Source organism: Heteronotia binoei, chromosome 13 (assembly GCF_032191835.1).
Source record: "Heteronotia binoei isolate CCM8104 ecotype False Entrance Well chromosome 13, APGP_CSIRO_Hbin_v1, whole genome shotgun sequence".
NCBI lineage: Eukaryota > Metazoa > Chordata > Lepidosauria > Squamata > Gekkonidae > Heteronotia > Heteronotia binoei.
Genome location: NC_083235.1, coordinates 18,576,305 through 18,594,592, shown reverse-complemented (window position 1 = coordinate 18,594,592; position 18,288 = coordinate 18,576,305). Strand labels below are relative to the sequence as shown.

General features: G+C 46.8%; 1 protein-coding gene across 1 annotated transcript in view; it reads left to right on the top strand.

Annotated features, from left to right (window-relative positions):
- Positions 1–9,438: 9,438 nt before the first annotated feature.
- The window catches only part of SLC27A1 (solute carrier family 27 member 1), a 77,428-nt gene continuing 68,578 nt past the window's right edge, over positions 9,439–18,288 (top strand). The window contains exon 1 of the mRNA XM_060252637.1: positions 9,439–9,507. The gene's annotated coding sequence lies outside the window, so the exon portion shown is untranslated. The remainder of the gene's footprint in view (positions 9,508–18,288) is intronic.

The following is an 18,288-nucleotide window of genomic DNA, read 5'->3' as shown; positions in this document are numbered from 1 at the left end:
GGTAACACAGCAGCTGCATGCAGAGGAGGAATGCCAACCTCCAGGTGGGACCTGGGGATTCCCCCGGAACGACAGTTTATCTCCAGACGAAAGAGATCTGTTCTCATGGAGAAAAAGGCTGGTTTGGAGGGGAAACTCTATGGTACTGTATCCCACCGAACTATCTACGTCCTCCTTGGGCTCCACTCACAAGTCTTCATGAGTTTCCTAACCTGGAGCAGGAAACCACATCTCACCATCCCCCACTGGTGGCCATGTGACCTGGCAAACCAAGTGGCTTATCAAGTAGGCTTCCCAATCCCCAGGTCCCAGAGGGGGATCCCCCGGTTTTACAGGCTTTCCCCCTCCCCCAGCCAGCCGGCCGGCAGGGGAAGCCCCTCCCCCAGAGCCATCATGCACCTCCATGAACGATTCCCATAGGGAATGATGGGGAATTGATCCGCAGGTATCGGCGGCTCTGAGGGGGCTATTTTTTGAGATAGAGGCACCAAATTTTCAGTATAGCATCTTGTGCCTCTCCCCAAAATACCTCCCAAGTTTCAAAACGATTGGACCAGGGGGTCCAATTCTATGAGCCCCAAAAGAAGGTGCCCCTATCCTTCATTATTTCCTATGGAAGGAAGGCATTTAAAAATTTGTGCAGTCCTCTTAAATGTGATGGCCAGAACTCCCTTGAAGTTCAATTATGCTTGTCACACCCTTGCTCTTGGCTCCGCCCCAATGTCTCCTGGCTCCACCCCCAAAGTCCCCAGATATTTCTTAAATTGGACTTGGCAACCCTGTTATCAAGACATAATGTTCATAAGAATGCCTTATTTTTAAAGGATTGTTGTATACCCCAGTCTGTTAGAATCAGGGCTTTTTTGGTAGATAAGCACAGCAGGGGCTCATTTGCACATTAGGCCACACACCCCTGACATCACCATAGCCGCCCTGAGCCGCCTCAGGGGGGAGGGCGGGATATAAATCGAATAAAATGAAATGAAAAAAAAAAATGAAATTGTTTCACACAGGGCTTTTTAATAGAAAAAGCCCAGCAGGGAATCGTTTGCATATTAGGCCACACCCCCTGACGCCAAGCCAGCCAGATCTGTGTTCCTGTGCATTCCTGCTCAAAAAAAGCCCTGGTTAGTATATCTTCCTTTTAATCTCCTTATTTTCATTCCACATATAACAACAGCAATTTTGCTCAAAGCAGGTAACAAAATTCAAACACGCACTAGGAATACAATAAACGAGGGAAGATAAAAGCACGATAAAATCATAGCGTAAATATCCCCAAGATCAAAGATGAGGGAAAATTTTAAAATGTGAGAGAAAATCAGAAAGAATCAAAGATCTGATTTTTTTTTTATTTCAGAAAAGGCTTTGCATCACTTCCCCCCCCCCCCCCTTTTTTTTTCTTAATGTTTTTGGTGCATATATCTGCTCCTGGAAGTCATGGCGACCTCTTGCAAGTGATTCCCAATGGGGGCCAGGAGGATATTCAGAGAGGTGACTGAATAAGGCCTGCCTCTGTTCTCCTGAATGCTGGTATTCCAAGGAGGTCTCCCATCCAAGTACTTGCCAGGTCAGCCCTGCTTAAAGAAGAAGACGACTGCAGATTTATACCCTGCCCTTCTTTCTGAATCAGAGACTCCAAGCGGCTTACAATCTCCTATATCTTCTCCCCCCACAACAGACACTCTGTGAGGTGGGTGGGGCTGAGAGGGCTCTCACAGCAGCTGCCCTTTCAAGGACAACCTCTGTCAAAGCTATGGCTGACCCAAGGCCATTCCAGCAGGTGCAAGTGGAGTAGTGGGGAATCAAACCTGGTTCTCCCAGATAAGAGTCCGCACACTTAGCCACTACACCAAACTTGCTCTCTGGTTTAGCTCCCGAGATCTGACAAGATCAGGGCAGCTTGCCTGGGCTATCCAGGCCAGGGCCACATCACCTTTCTTAAATTCCTGTAACAAAGGCACCAGTGTACCTTATGGGAAGATGCAGTTCCAGACACTTGAATGTCCCTTTGTTTCGCCATTTGGAATCCAGGAAGAGCATAATGACTGCCAAAGGAGGTGGAGCCAGCCACAAAATGGATGCTACACCTTCCCTTCTGTCCCATCCTTGAGCTCTGGTGGCAGCTGTCTCCAAAGGATTGTTTCTAAGACTCTAAAAAAAAGAGAGAGAACAAAGCTAAAGGTATTCCCACACCGTGCAAGCACCAAGTTTTAACCGACCCATGGGGTAGGGTTGTCAAGTCCAATTCAAGAGATATCTGGCAACATTAGGGGTGGAGCCAGGAGACATTGGGGGTGGGTCCAGTAGCATGTGACAAGCAGGACTGAACTCCAAAGGGAGGTCTGGCCATCACATTTAAAGGGACCACACACCTTTTAAGTGCCTTCCCTCCATTGGAAATAATGAAGGATAGGGACACCTTCTTTTGGGGCTCATAGAATTGGACTTTGTGGTCCAATCTTTTTGAAACTTGGAAGGTGTGTTGTAGAGAGGCCCCGGATGCTATGCTAAATATTTGGTGCCTCTACCTCAAAAACAGCCCTCCCAGAGCCCCAGATACCCACAGATCAATTCACCATTATACCCTATGGGAATTGGTCTCCATAGGGAATAATGGAGTACCCAGCAGACATTTCCCTCCCCCCCCCCACTTTTTAATGACCCTGAAACGGGGAGAGGGCCTCCAAACTCAAACTGGGGGATCCCCTGCCCCCACCTGGGGATTGGCAACCCTACATGGGATGACATCACATCATGACGTTTTCACGGCAGACTTTTTTTCATGGGGTGGTTTGCCATTGCCTTCCCCAGGGATCTACACTTTACCCCCAGCAAGCTGAGTACTCATTTTACCGACCTTGGAAGGAAGGAGGGATGAGTCAACCTTGAGTTGGCTACCTGAACCCAGCTTCTACTGGGATCAAACTCAGGTAGTGAGCAGAGCTTCGACTGCAGTACTGCAGCTTTACCACTCTGTGCCACGGGGCTCCTCTAAAGCTCTGTACAGCCAACCAAATCTCTAGTGGCCAAGAGGCCTTTCTGGGCAAAAGCCCCACCTGGCCTTGCCCACTTTCTCAAAACATCTGGCAGGTGCCAGGAAAGGTGTCTGTGCTGTGAGTGCCATGGCTGCCCTGGGCACCACGGTGGGAACTTTTGTTTTAATGAACGAACAGATTTATGCAGATATCCTGGGCCCAAACTGCTTAGATATTTTAAGATCAGAACCAGCTCTTTGAATTGCATCCAGAAATTACCTGAGCTACTGCCATTTCGTCGGGCCTGCAAGACGGAGCTACTCCGCCGGGCTTTTGGCTGAGGCAGCAAGTGGTGCCAGCTATTATTCCATCAGTTGGCCTCCTTTGTACCGATACTGTGTCTTACTACAGTGCTATCCTGCTATTACTACCATCATTTAATCTGGGCCTGTAATTGCTTATTCTGTACAATGTGCCCTTCCCGCCTGCGGTGCACTTTATTTATTGTTTCTGTTTGTTTAATTTTAATGTATTGTTCTAACTCTGAATTGTAGGTTTTAATAGTTATTACTGTATGTTCTGATCAGCCGTGAGTCCAGTTACTGGGAAGGGTGGAATATAAGCCTACTAAATAAATAAATAAATAAGGAACTATTGTATTTCTTGTAGTGAAAAGGTCATTCATTCATTATCGAGTGCTTTTTTTTTAGTACAGCTCATCGTTCCATTGGTCGCAATAGAATTTTAAAATTAAGGTTTCTTGCTTCTGCAATTTTGTGAGTTGGCAAGTCTACAACGGCTCTTTTTTGTGTGTGTTGCCAAATCAAAAGGTTCTTTAAAAATAGTCTTGTTGGCATTTCCAGTCCTTCCGAGGGATTGCCCCAAATAAGGAACATTTCACAAGAAAGCTGCTCATCGTATCTAAAGTTTCGACAGTAAATTCCCCAATGGTGTCCTGTGTCCGCTTCCTTCCAATGTGAACTGAATCATCAGAGGCAAAGGTTACGATTGTGGTTTGCATCTCTTGATGGTGCCAACATCAGCCAATGTTCTATAATTGCAGTTAGTAGGATTTAGGGTTGCCAACCTCTTGGCGACACAGACATGTTCTCCTGGGGAAAATGGCTGCTTTGGAAGGTAGATTCTATGACACTTACCCTGCTGAAGTCCCTCCCTTCCCTAAACCGTGCCTTCTCCAGGTTCCATCCCCCCCAAATCTCCAGGAATTTCTCAACTCAGAGTTGGCAACCCTGGTGGAATTTCAGTAACACTGTGATAAGCAAAAGTTGATTTGTCATATAGGATGTGCATCTTTTCATCTGGCATATTATGGATTGGAAAGGGAAAAGCACCAGTCGTTTCCAACTCTGGGGTGACGTCGCATCACAGCATTTTCATGGCAGACTTTTTATGGGGTGGTCTGCCATTGACTTCCCCAGTAATCTACACTTCCCCCCCAGCAAGCTGGGTACTCAATTTGCCGACCTCGGAAGGATGGAAGGCTGAGTCAACCTTGAGCCGGCTACCTGAACCCAGCTTCCGCCGGGATCGAACTCAAATTGTGAGCAGAGGCCTCCAACTGCAGTACTGCAGCTGTACCACTCTGCACCACGGGGCTGCTATCTTTTGGATCATATGGAGCAAAACGATTAGTACTAATGAACAATCTTAAGAATATCAGAGGTGCCCTGCTGGATCAGACTAGTGACCCATCTAATCCAGTATAGTAACCTATTTCACATAATTATCCGCCAATTGCTCAGCAGGGTCAATAAACAGGACAGAGAGCCTTTTGCTGATGTTGCTTCCTAGAGCTGCTATTTCTTAACTCACCTTCGCCAGTAGATACTGATGAACCCATCTGCCATGAAACTAACGTTTTGAAACCAGTCATGCTGGTGGTGGTCATTACTACATGCATGGGCAGTGAATCCCTCGATTTAATTACATGTTGCATGAACAAGTACAGGGGCTGATTCCAGATTTTGAGGTGCTCTGGCTATACTCAGATGCCTGCACCACCCGTACACCCTTTCCCTGACCACACTGGCCAGTGTATGCCGCGGAGAGTCCTGCTGCCTGCTAGCGGCTTTGTCTCTGTGTCCCATACATCTTTCCCCAATGATGGTGGGCAGCTGTGAGCGGAGCATTTCAAGCAAACAGACGGGGAAGGGCATGCAGGCAAGGGGCAGGAGAAAGGCATGGGCATGTGTCACCAGCAGTGCCCCACTAGGACCTAGGGATGCCAACTCCAGGTTGGGAAATTCCTAGAGATTTGGTGGTTGGGCCCGGGAAGGGTGGGGCACGGGGGGTATAACACTATATTGGGTAAGGTCGGGGGTCATTTTGTAGTAAAATAGGTGGTGGAGCTCATCCAGGGATTGTTATGCAGATGCACCCTCTATTCAATGGACAAGGTGGGGAGGAGGAGGAGGAACCCTCAGAAAGGTTCAGGAGCTGTGCTCCTGTGAGCACCTGCTGAATCTGAGGCCTGGGTATGGTGTATAACACCATACAGCCTACCCTCCAAAGAAGCCATTTGCTCCAGGGGAACTGATCTCTGTCATGTAGGGATCTGTTATAATTTTGGGAAATCTCCAGCCCTGGAGGTTGGCAACCCTAGAACCGTTAGCTCCTGGCAGTTGCCCTGCCTCAGGAAATGCTGGTGCAGCCCCTGGATAACTACTTTTTGTTTTTTTGCCTGTCCAGAATCTATTGCTCATTGACTTAATTGAGTACCCTTGAGTTTAGAGAAGCCAAAAAGGTCCTCCCTGTCCAACTTTTCTATTCCACATGTAGTTTATAAACATCCATCATACGCTTCCCCACATTGTCATTTCTTTAAATTAAGGTTACCAGATGTTCTCTTTTTAGAGGATATGTAACCTTTTTTGTGTATGTGTGTCCATCCTCTATTGGGCTGATGAAAATATCCTCTTTTTGGGTTGGAAGTTTAGGAATATTCCTAGTTAGTAGCAAGTATCACAGCTTAAATAGTTGGGGTATCTCTTAAAATGAGATTTGTCATTTGATCACTTGTTTGAAGTAATCAGTTGGGAAATATGTCCCTTTTTTTGCTTTTCAGAATGTGATGACCCTAAATAGAAACCCCAGACACTTTCACTAGGTCAATCTTGCACGTAACATACTGTAATTTTAGTAGTAATAGCAGTAGTAGTTGGGGTGGGGTGGGGGGGTTAGGGTCAGACCATCACCAGTGGTCTGACCTAGCCTCAGATCGCAAAGCATGGAGGCACACCATCCACCAGGCTGTCTCTTCCTTTGAGAACGCACGCATAGCTGGTCTTGAGGACAAAAGGAGATTGAGGAAGAATCGCACTGCTACAGCACCAACCCTAAATCAGACTTTTCCCTGCAGCCACTGTGGCCGGACCTGCCTGTCCCGCATTGGTCTTGTCAGCCACCAGCGAGCCTGCAGCAGACGTGGACTATTGCACCCTTCTTAAATCTTCGTTCGCGAAGCCAAGCCGAGAGAGAGAGCAGTAGTAGTAGAAAAAATTATTGTATTATGCGGCCATTGGCCTTTACAAATTAAAACATATGTACAGGCAAAAGGTTTTAGGAACTAAAATAAAAGCCACCTTTAAAATTTCTCAATACTCAAAATTTCCGAGTACTTAATCTAAAATTTCTCAATACTCATCTCAGAAATTACAATTCAGTTCTAATGGGCCTCTGTTACTGAGTGGCCCCCAGTAACAGTCTGAAATCTTATTACATCTTTAGCTTCTGGTAAATCTCCTCTGGAGGAGCTGATCTCTACAGATCTGATAAAAGCCTTTCCCAACTAGTGGTCTGCAATATTAGCTAAACCAGGGCTTTTTTTGAGCAGGAACACACAGCAATGCAGTTCCGGCTGGCTTTGGTGTCTGGGGATGTGGCCTAATAAGTTCCTGCTGGGCTTTTCTACAACCCCCCCCCCCACGTGAAACAGTGGTGATTCAGGGTGTGTGGCCTAATATGCAAATGAGTTCCCACAGGGCTTTTTCTACAAAAAAAGAGCCTTGAGCCAAACTATTCACTCAAATAACTCTGGCATATTTCCATAATTTTATTAAATGAACCCACACAACATGGAATAGATTCAGGTGGGTAGCTGTGTTGGTCTGAAGCAAGGGTGGCTAAACTTGCTTAATGTAAGAGCCACATAGAATAAGCGTCAGATGTTTGAGAGCTGCAAGATACAAATGTCAGATGTTTTAGAGCTGCAAGGGAAGGAAGGAAGGAAAATAGATGGGGAGGGGGGAAGAAGGGAAAGGAAGAAAGCAGCTTTAAATGCATTCTCAAAGCTGCCAGCTGGCTTGTTGGAGAAGTGGTTTAAAGAGATAAATGCCTTCTCCAGGACAGCCAACAGGGTGGTGGGGGCTTCAAGAGTCACGCGCTATAGTTTGGCCACCCCTTGTCTGAAGCAACAGAACACAATCTGAGTCCAGTGGCACCTTGAAGACCAACAACATTTCATTCTCAGTATAAACTTTGTTGTTCAGTCCCACAGTCGAGTTTGATTCTTTCTTTGCAACCCCATGGACATAAGAACATAAGAGAAGCCATGTTGGATCAGGCCAACGGCCCATCAAGTCCAACACTCTGTGTCACACAGTGGCAAAAATTTTTATATACACACATACACTGTGGCTAATAGCCACTGATGGACCTGTGCTCCATATTTCTATCTAAACCCCTCTTGAAGGTGGCCATACTTGTGGCCGCCACCACCTCCTGTGGCAGTGAATTCCACATGTTAATCACCCTTTGGGTGAAGAAGTACTTCCTTTTATCCGTTTTAACCTGTCTGCTCAGCAATTTCATCGAATGCCCACGAGTTCTTGTATTGTGAGAAAGGGAGAAAAGTACTTCTTTCTCTACTTTCTCCATCCCATGCATTATCTTGTAAACCTCTATCATGTCACCCCGCAGTCGACGTTTCTCCAAGCTAAAGAGTCCCAAGCGTTTCAACCTTTCTTCATAGGGAAAGTGCTCCAGCCCTTTAATCATTCTAGTTCCCCTTCTCTGGACTTTCTCCAATGCTACAATATCCTTTTTGAGGTGCGGCGACCAGAACTGCACACAGTACTCCAAATGAGACCGCACCATCGATTTATACAGGGGCATTATGATACTGGCTGATTTGTTTTCAATTCCCTTCCTAGTAATTCCCAGCATGGCGTTGGCCTTTTTTATTGCAAACGCACACTGTCTTGACATTTTCAGTGAATTATCTATCACGACCCCAAGATCTCTCTCTTGGTCAGTCTCTGCCAGTTCACACCCCATCAACTTGGACAAAGTCACACCAGGCCCTCCTGTCTTCTACCATCCTCCGAAGCCTGTTCAAATGCGTGTTAGTCACATCAGTAATGCTTTCCAGCTCCAGCCATCTCATCTTTTGCCCTCCCCTTCTTCTTTTGCCTTCTACCCCTTCTACCTTTCCCAGCATCAGGGTCTTCTCCAGCGAGTGCTCCCTTCTCATTGGGTGGCCAAAGCTCCAGCTTCAGCATCTGACCTTCCAGGGAACAGTCAGGGTTGATTTCCCTTAGGACTGACTGATTGGATCTTCTTGCGGTCCAAGGGACTCTCAAGAAACTATAAACTAGCTCGGTATAAACTTCACTGGTCTTCAAAGTGCCACTGGGTTCCAGCGTTGTTCTGCTCTAATAATACGTTTTGGAGGTCGTTCAGGGTCGCCACAAAGCAGAAGCGACTTAACTGCACTTAACACACGCATATGTAATCATGGAGCACGGAATTAGGAAACAGGTAATTAATTCAAGTAGGTCGGAATGAGATCAGCGAGACCCAGGTTCTAAATTTGCGCTGAGATTTATAAGGCAACGGGACAGCCGTGACTGAACGAGGCCGCTCACAAGTATAATATAATAATGTAAACATAATAAAACAAAACTCATAAAGTTACCAATATTAAAACAACCCATAAAACAAACAGTTCCCTCGAATTATTTTTAAAAGCTTTCCCACGATCTGTCTGACGCCACAAAGGAGATCAGACAACTGCAGGTGGCGCCCTGGAGGAGTTCTGTTGCCTTGGTTACCGGAACGCCAATCTATCTATTTCCCCAGCGACCGTCAAGAGTAACGTGCAGCCTGCGCTCCCAGCAAAAACCGGCTCTCAATCGGAGCCCTGAGTGGCACCGCTGTCTTCTTACAACGCAACCTTTTTCACCCACCCCGACAAACAGGTCGATTCTGACCCGGAAGAAGTGGGAATCGAGCCAGCCCGCCGAAGTCATTTCTGTTTCTCTTTGTCCAGACGGCCGCCCACCTCCCCTGGCCTTCTAGCCCTCCGCTCCTCTACGGCCCGGCGTGTCCACCCCCCCCCCCTAGTCTTGGCTGATCCTCCAGGGTTAGGGGGCGGGGCTTGCTTCCTTGGCCACGCCTCTCCCGGGCGCGCGCCCTCCCTCGCGCCGAGGGAGGTGTTTTCTCAAGTGGCCGTGTGCAGTTTGCGCGAAGGAGAAGGCACTAGAGGAGCTCTCAGGTGCAGAAGCCCAAGGTACGGAATCTCTTGGTTGCCTTGGCAACCCTGGGGACGGGAGGGCGTCTGTGGCGTTGCCTGGGCAACGGAGTACAAGGGGGAGTGATGGCAGTGCCCTAGCAACGGGGGCTAGGACACAGGGGGTGAAGGGAGCACTTTGTTTTGCTCGACGGCTAATTGTTAATAGTGTCAATAGGAAAGTTATTAGGACTTTGGTGTTGGAAGCTGGCTTCCCAAAGGGGGTGGTTTAAGGCTGGGAGGGCTATTGAAGATGGAAAAATATGTGGTGGTGGTAGGGTTGCCAATCCCCAGGTGGGGACATGAGACCCCCCCGGTTTGGAGGCTCCCCCTCCCGCTTCAGGGTCCTCAGAAAGCGGGGTGGGGGGATGTCTGCTGGGCGCTCATTCCCTATGGAAACGGATTCTCATAGGTTATAATGGATAATTGATCTGCAGATATCTGGAGTTGGGGGGGGGGCGCTGTTTTTGGAGGTAGAGGCACCAAATCTTCAGCATAGCATCCACTCCCTCTTCTCAAAACACCCTCTAAGTTTCAAAGGGATTGGACCAAGGGATCCAATTCTGTGAGCTCCAAAAGAAGGTACCCCTATCCTTCCTTATTCTAATGGAGGGAAGGCATTCAAAAGGTGTGTAGTCCCTTTAAATGTGATGGCCAGAACTCCCTTTGGAATTCAATTATGCTTGTCACAATCTTGATCCTGGCTCCACCCCAGTTTCTCCTGGTCTACCCCCAAAGTCCCCAGATATTTCTTGAATTGGACTTGGCAACCCTAGGTGGTGGTGGTCTGTGTGAGGGTCATCTTCCAGGCATGGGCTCACCTGAACCCCTCTTTGGGTGGTTTGAAGGTTGTTTGTTTCTTTTGCCAGCTGTGCTATTAAGTCTGATGGTGGTTGAAGTGTCAGACCAGGATCTGGGAAACCCAGGTTCAACCCCCCCCCCCCCCCCGCCACCACTTGTGCCATGAAAGCTTTCGGGGTGACTCTCAGCCTAACCTACCTCACAGGGTTGTTGCGAGGATAAAATGAAGGAGAGGAGAATGCTTTGCATCCCCATTAGGGTGAAAGTCAGGACAGGATATAAAAATTCCTTCATTTCACCGTCGCATCAATCATGGGAGGTCTAGTCTAGAGAGTGTGTGACTGGCCCAAGCTCACCCAGCGACCTTCCATGGAACAAGTGGGGATTTGAACCTGAGTCTACCGGATACTTGTCTGACACTCACCACTGCACCACACTGATGAGTGAGGAGTGAGATTTGAGTCCGGTAGCACCTTAGAGCATCAAGATTTTCAGAGTATACGCTTTGGAGAGAGAAAGGTCCCTTTATCAGGTAATGATTGATGTGAAATACCTCTGTTTGAGATCCTGGAAAGGAGCTGCCAGTTAGAGCAATCAGTGTTAACCTTGACAGAGCAGTGCTTCATTAAACACAGGCTGGGGACTTCTAGGAAGTGACCATCCAGTGACTTCCAATCACCAGTCCTTGCGTGTGTGGTCCCTGATTTGGAAGTCTATTGCAATTAAAAGTTTTTGCTCTGTAGATACGGCTTTACACTGGAGGGTGCGTATGTTGCAGTCTTCAGAATTTGAGTCCATGAGAAAGGATGAGGCTGGCACAGTGTTGGGGGGGGGGGGTAGTGGTGTGCCGTAGGGGTTCAGAGAATTTATTTTGGAATAAGAAGACTGCAGATTTATACCCCACCCTTCTCTCTGAATCAGAGACTCAGAGCAGCTTACAATCTCCTGTATTTTCTCCCCCCACAACAGACACCCTGTGAGGTGGGTGAGGCTGAGAAGGCTCTCACAGCAGCTGCCCTTTCAAGGACAACTCTTGCGAGAGCTATGGCTGACCCAAGGCCATTCCAGCAGGTGCAAGTGGAGGAGTGGGGAATCAAACCCGGTTCTCCCAGATAAGAGTCTGCACACTTAATTACTATACCAAACTGATCTTTCTCCCCAACGGGAGCCCAAAGCAGCTTACATCATTTTCCTCTCCTGTTTTATCCTCACAACAGCCCTGTGAGGAAAGTTGGATTGAGAAAGCGCGTGACGGGCTCCAGGTCAGCCAGTGAACTTCCATGGCACAAGTGGGGATTTGAACCTGGCTCTTCCAGAGACTAGTCCAGCACTCTTAACCATGACACCGCACTGAATGTGCTGCCAGGCTGTGCCAAAGTCCTATTATCAAGGAGAGACTTTGCTGTCTTGCCAGCTTTAGTCAAGTTTCTAGAGTTGGTCAGCTTGCCAGATTGAACACAACGAACAGTGAGAAGGTTCTCGGACCTGAGAAACTGTCATTTCTGAGAAACTGTCATGACCCAAGGAACTGGTATGCTTTCATGCATCGGAGACATGACAAGTATTGGCAGCAGCATCAAGCGTAATTATTTATTTTGCTGTGTCTGGGAATATGCTGAGTTGGAAAAGACACCCAGGTGCCAGTGTAGGTGTGAGACAAACCAATTGCCTGCAGGGATTAGAAGACAGACTTTCGGTTTGTTCAGTAAAGCCAGTTCCAAGGGCTATATTTTCTTAGCCACAGGGTTGTCTCTGTCCGATGCTTATCTCTCCCCCTCTCGCTCTCCTTTTAAAATCCCACATATCCTGATACAGTGTTTGCTCCCTGCTACTAAGTAGTCTATTCCATTACCTGACTCATGTCTCAGAAGTCGTTTTCTACTATCCTGTCTGAATCTGCTTGAATTCTTGTCCTTTGCCTTGTGACTCAAGTAAATAGCTTCGTGTTGTCTTTATTGCAGCCAAGATAGGTGTTAACTGATACCGTGTACTATACTCTTTTTGGTAGATCCAAGTGGGCAGCCGTGTTGGCCTGAAGCAATAGAACAAAGTAGGAGTCCAGTAGCACCTTTAAGACCGACAAAGTTTTATTCAGAATGGAAGCTGTCGTGTGCAATGTACAAAGTGTGCATGCACACGAAAGCTTGCATTCTGAATAAAACTTCGTTGTTCTTAAAGGCGCTACTTGACTCCTGCTTTGTTCTATACTCTTTGGGGCTTCTTTCCTCTAAGCCTAAGAAACTTGAATCCTCAACCCATTGCCTTTAATGTCATAAGTTCTGTGCTCTGTACTGTGTTTTGTTGTTATATGTTGCTCTGTTCTGAACAATCTCCAGGTCTCTCCCCTTCTCTCACGTTTTAAAAAAGTGGTGACTGGAAGTGGCCAAAATATACCTAATACCACCCCTAATCTGGCCGGTCCAGGCGAGGCCAATTTTGTCACATCTCGGAAGCTAGGGTTTGGCCCTAGTTAGTATCTGGATAGGAGGTCCTGGGTTGCTATGCAGAGGCAGGCAATGGCAAACCACCTCTGAAGGGCTCTTGCCTTGAAAGCTCTGTGGTTGTGATTTGAAGGCGCTTTTGTCTACCACCTATCAATGTCAGATTTGATTCTGCTCGTGTTTCTGACGCAGAAACAAGCCCGTTTTTGAAATAGGATTATACACTTGATTCTTGGATTCCTAAGGCCTGGAAACAAAAAACACATCTTGATTTGATCAGGGCCATTACAAGAGTCTTGTCAGCTTGGAACAAACAACTCTCCAGCCGTGCATCCTAGCCAGCCTGATGCATCTATGAAACTTGTAAGCAGAACATGAAGGCAACTGCCATCCCTGGTGTTTGTTCACAATACCTTCTATCCAGAGATACTACTTCTGAATATGGAGGCTCCATTTAACTATCGTAACAAATATCAAGTCCTAGACCTATCTTCCATGAATTTGTCTAATGTTGCCCAAACTTAGTGGCCCCCCACCACATCTTGGGGCAATGACTTAAGTAGATCATATAGGGCTGCGATCACACATGCTAAATAATGCACTTTCCAACTGGATTTTACTGTGTGAACTGGCAAAATCCAGTTGCAAAGTGCATTGAAAATGGATTGAAACTGCATTATTTAGCATGTACGACTGCAGCCTCTGTGTGCATGTGTGTGTGTGTGTAGAACAAGGGTCCCTGGCATTTTGGATCCAGCGGGCACCTTTGGAATTCTGATGTGGTGGACGCAACCACAAAATGGCTACTGTGGGAGGCGGAGCCAGCCGCAATCACAGAGGAAGCTGAAATGCAGGGGACCAAAGGAGTAAATGCTAAAAATATACTGGGAAAGAAAAGTCAGACACAAAATAAAACTAACACCGTAGAGGCAGCTGTCTGCACAGCCAATCAGATCTCCAGTGAGCAATCAGAAACCCTACTGAGAAGGAGTCACCTGGCTCCACCCACTACCTAGAAATATTTGGCAGGCGACAGAAAAAGTGTTGGCGGTTAAATGGCGCTTCTGGGCACCATGTTGGGGAATCTCTGGTGTGGAAGTGCTTTCTTCTATCCTAATTCCACTACCCATCAGTGTCTTCGGGTGATCCTAAATGCTAAGATTATAACTGAGGGTGAAAAATGTCTCTCTGCTTTCTCCATACCATTTGCAATTTTATGATTCCTGGAGTGCTTAGTCATTTGAAGCGGGTGTCTAATAATTTGCTTATGTGTGCAGACACATTTAATTAAACAGTTCTGTATCCTTTTCCCCAACCTAAAGGTTACCAGGTCAATTTGCAATGTAAGAACATATAAAAATGTATCAAAGCTCAGCCTGGTCCCCCAGGGAAACTGATCAAAAGCAAGGGCACAATCAATAACAAATTAGTTTAAAAAAAGCCCCTCTAACCCATGTAAAAATGTATACATGAAACAGCCAGATTAAACTTGAGCAGAACAAATGAAACCTAAGCAGCAGAACAGTCCAGGAATGGCTGAATTTAGACACTCTCACATACATTGTATTTCATTTCCAATCCAAAACAAAGCAGCAACCATGATAAAGGGGACGAATGTTCAAAAGAATGTTTGTAGTTGGGGCAAAATGTTTCCTTTCAAGATCTGTGGATGGCAGAAGATCAGTTTTAAACACGAAAGGTCTAATTCAAATATAACAAGGATCAAACGGAAGTTGGCAAGCTGAAGAGAACTCCTGTATTTATTTATTTATGTGTGAGATTTAGTGCCTGATACTTTTACCAATGGGCCTTCGAAGCAGCTCACAGCTAGGATTGGCATGTTGATCAGTTGACCAGTCAAATATCGCCCATTGCCCAGCAGTTGTTTGACCTTGGTCAAATACTGGGTGAAGCCAAGAATGCGATTCTACTGAGGGCAACTTAACCATTTTTTAAAATGTAATAGGAAGGGCCGCTGCAGTTGTAAGAAGAGTTCGTTTTTGTACCCTGCTTTTCTCTACCCTGAGGAGTCTCAAAGCAGCTTACAATTGCCTTCCCTTGCTCTCCCCACAGCAGGCGCTCCTGTGAGGTAGGTGGGGCTGAGAGCCAAGAGAACTGTGACTGGCCCAAGCCAGGTCACCCGTCAGGCTTCATGTGGAGGAGGAGTGGGGGAATCGAACCCAGTTCTCCAGATTAGAGTCTGCTGCTCTAAACACATTACATCACTCTGGTGTACTGAAGTAGCCTGCTGAAGTTTCTTGCGCTGAACAGTTGCTGTTTGTGCCAACTTCTTCAAAGAGGAAGACTCGTCCTGAACCCTGCTCAGTGCAAATGCCTTTACAATTCAGCATTTGTTTTCAGTAATCGGTGTTACTGTGCTTTATTTCTGCTTTCGTGTTTTTTTTTTCATTTGAATTTGTCTGCTGGCCTGGTGATTCCAAGAGAAAAGCCAAAAGGAAGGACTGCTTAGCGAACTCTTTATAGAAAGCTTGCAAAAGGTTCTTTAGCTATTATAACAAATCGCTGAAACTTTTTTTTAAAAATTGATTTTATTATTTATTAATTTAATGCCTATTCTTGCAAATATCTAACCTTAGTTAGCAGAGGTCCATGAATGGCCGTTAGCCACAAGGTAAAGATGGAACCCCGTATAAAGGAGCCCCGTGGCGCAGAGTGGTAAAGCTGCAGTACTGCAGTCTGAGCTCTCTGCTCACGACCTGAGTTCAATCCCGGTGGAAGTTGGGTTCAGGTAGCCGGCTCAAGGTTGACTCAGCCTTCCATCCTTCCGAGGTCAGTAAAATGAGTGCCCAGCTTGCTGGGGGGCGGAAAGGCAATGGCAAACTACCCTATTAAAAAGTCTGCCGTGAAAATGTTGTGATGCAACACCACCCCAGAGTTGGAAACGACTGGTGCTTGCACAGGGGACTACCTTTACCTTTATAGATGGAACACTCTGTCTAGGGCAGTGATGCTCTGTATTCTTGGTGCTTGGAAAGTAACATTGGGAGGGCTTGTGGGGTTCTGGCTCCATTGGTGAACCTCCTGATGGCACCTGGGTTTTGACCATTGTGTGACACAGTGTTGGATTGGATGGGCCGTTGGCCTGATCCAATGTGGCTTCTCTTACATTCTTATCAGAGCAACTACAGATAAACAAGGCCATAGCTTTAAAATGCTTGACCAATGTTTGACTGGCCAGTTGACTGAATCTTTTCTTGACCAAACATGTAGCCTGTGCTGCTCGTGACTGTTGTAATTTAGAGATGCATCCTTAAAAGGAAATAGAGGAAGGGGATTTATAGAGGATCCCTGTTGTCTAGAGTGCAGGACCTGCAGGCAGTAAGGCTTAGAGAGCATTTAGGGAAGCTAGAAAAAATCTGCACGTGTGTTTCAGCAGTGACATTTTACTTTGATGTATCCATGAGCTGAGCGAAGCTCTAACTTATCAGAAACTTGTCATCTAAATGAACTAACAAACATTAGTCTCCTACTTTGAAATAGCTATTGCTCCACTGTAATTTATTTTATTGGATGCAATTTAATTTATTGCTCTAATTAAATCCAAACTTGCTGTGGCCTAGAACCTCATCATCTTATTGCCATCTAGTCTTTGCCTGTGTTGAAACATCTTAATTAAGTTTTTATTTATTTATTTTATATATATTTGATTTGATTTATATCCCGCTGTCCCCACCGAAGCAGGCTCAGGGCAGCTGCTAATTTGCTGTTCACCTTTGTATAGGCATCTGCCTACATATATGAACTCTTAACTTCCACTTCTATGTATCTGAGGAAGCATGCCTGCACACGAAAGCTCATACCTTGAATAAACTTTTGTGGGTCTTAAAGGTGCCACTGGACTCAAAATGGATCACGAAAGCTTGCGTTCCGAATAAAACTTTGTTGGTCTTAAAGGTGACTTGAATCCTGCTTTGTTCTTTATATAAAACTTTTCAAAGCACAGCATCAAGGTGTAGCATTCAGGTGGGTAGCCGATCATGCTGGTCAGAAGCAGCAGAACGAAGTTTGAGTCCAGCAGCACCTTTAAGTCCAATTAAGTTTTGTTCCAGGTATAAACTTTTGTGTGCAAGCACACTTCTTCAGATACAGTGAAGGAGAATTTCCGCAGCCATTACATATAGGAAGGGGTGGAGTTAGTTGCAAAGACTGAAACAAAAATGGAAAGTACCGATCTGTACATTTAGGCCAGGGGTGGCCAAACTTGCTTAATGTAAGAGCCACATAGAAAAAAATGTCAGATGTTTGAGAGCCGCAATACATGAACATCAGATGTTTTGAGCATCGGAAGGAAGGAAGCAAGGCAAATGGGAGGGAAAGCTGGAAAGAAAGCAACTTTAAATGCATTCTCCAGGCTGCTGGCTGACTTGGCAAAGTGATTTAAGGAGAGAAATGCCTTCTTCAGGTTGGCCAATTGGGCAGTGGAGGCTTCTAGAACCACACAATATGAGTGAAAGAGCCACATGTGGCTCCTGAGCCACAGTTTGGCCACCCCTGATGTAGGGGAAAGGTGAGCAGTAAATTATACAGTGGTGGTCCTGGGCAGAGACTGCTCAAGAGCGCCCCCTGTCTGTTATGAGCCCTCCTTCTCCCCCGCCCACTTGTGTGTCCCTCGTGCATCCTTCTTCAGCCTACTCTCAGGCTGTCCCTCTGCCTGCAATGGCAGAGCTGCCCACGCTGCTTGCACCCCCCTTTCCCTGATAGGTGCTGGGTGCAACCAGGAATGCCCCTGTCACGGCCACAGGAACGCTGGTGTTTTGTGTGCCATCACATGCCCTTTTCCAGCTGCACTAGGCAGCAGATGCAACTGGGAGCAGAGGTGAGGGAAGCACTCACAAGCCGGCAAGCGTGGGGAGGGGGGAAGTGCAAGCATCAGAAGAGATGTAGCCTGCAGAAGCCTTGGGGCCTGGCAGCTGCCCCTACTCACAACCATAGCAGCTCTGTGATCTTCTTAGGGGAGGAGAAGAAGAAGGCGGCATTGGATCTATGCCCCACCCTCCACCCTGGATCTCAGAGCGGCATCACAGTCTCCTTCACCTTCCTCCCCCACAACAGACACCCAGCCAGCAATGTTCCCTCTAAGCTGCAGAGCCTTGTGAGCAAAAATTCTACTTTGTGAGCTACCGGTATTAAAGTTGTGAACTACTGGCATTAAAGTGGTGAGCTCCTGCATAAATTATTGTGCTCTGGGCTCATCCTTCCAAAGCTAAGACAAAAATGTGCGAGCTGGAGGCTAAAAATCTGCGAGCTGGCTCATGGCTAACTCAGTTTTGAGGGAACACTGCCTGTGAGGTGGGTGGGGCTGAGAGAGCTCTCCCAGAAGCTGCCCTTTCAAGGACACCTCTGCGAGAGCTATGGCTGACCCATGGCCATTCCAGCAGCTGCAAGTGGAGGAGCGGGGAATCAAACCCGGTTCTGCCAGATAAGAGTTGGCAAACTTAACCACTACACCAAACAGGGGTGTAACTACTTAAATGAAGACATTTTTCTCAGCGGAGCAGTAGGTAGTATCAGTGTGTAG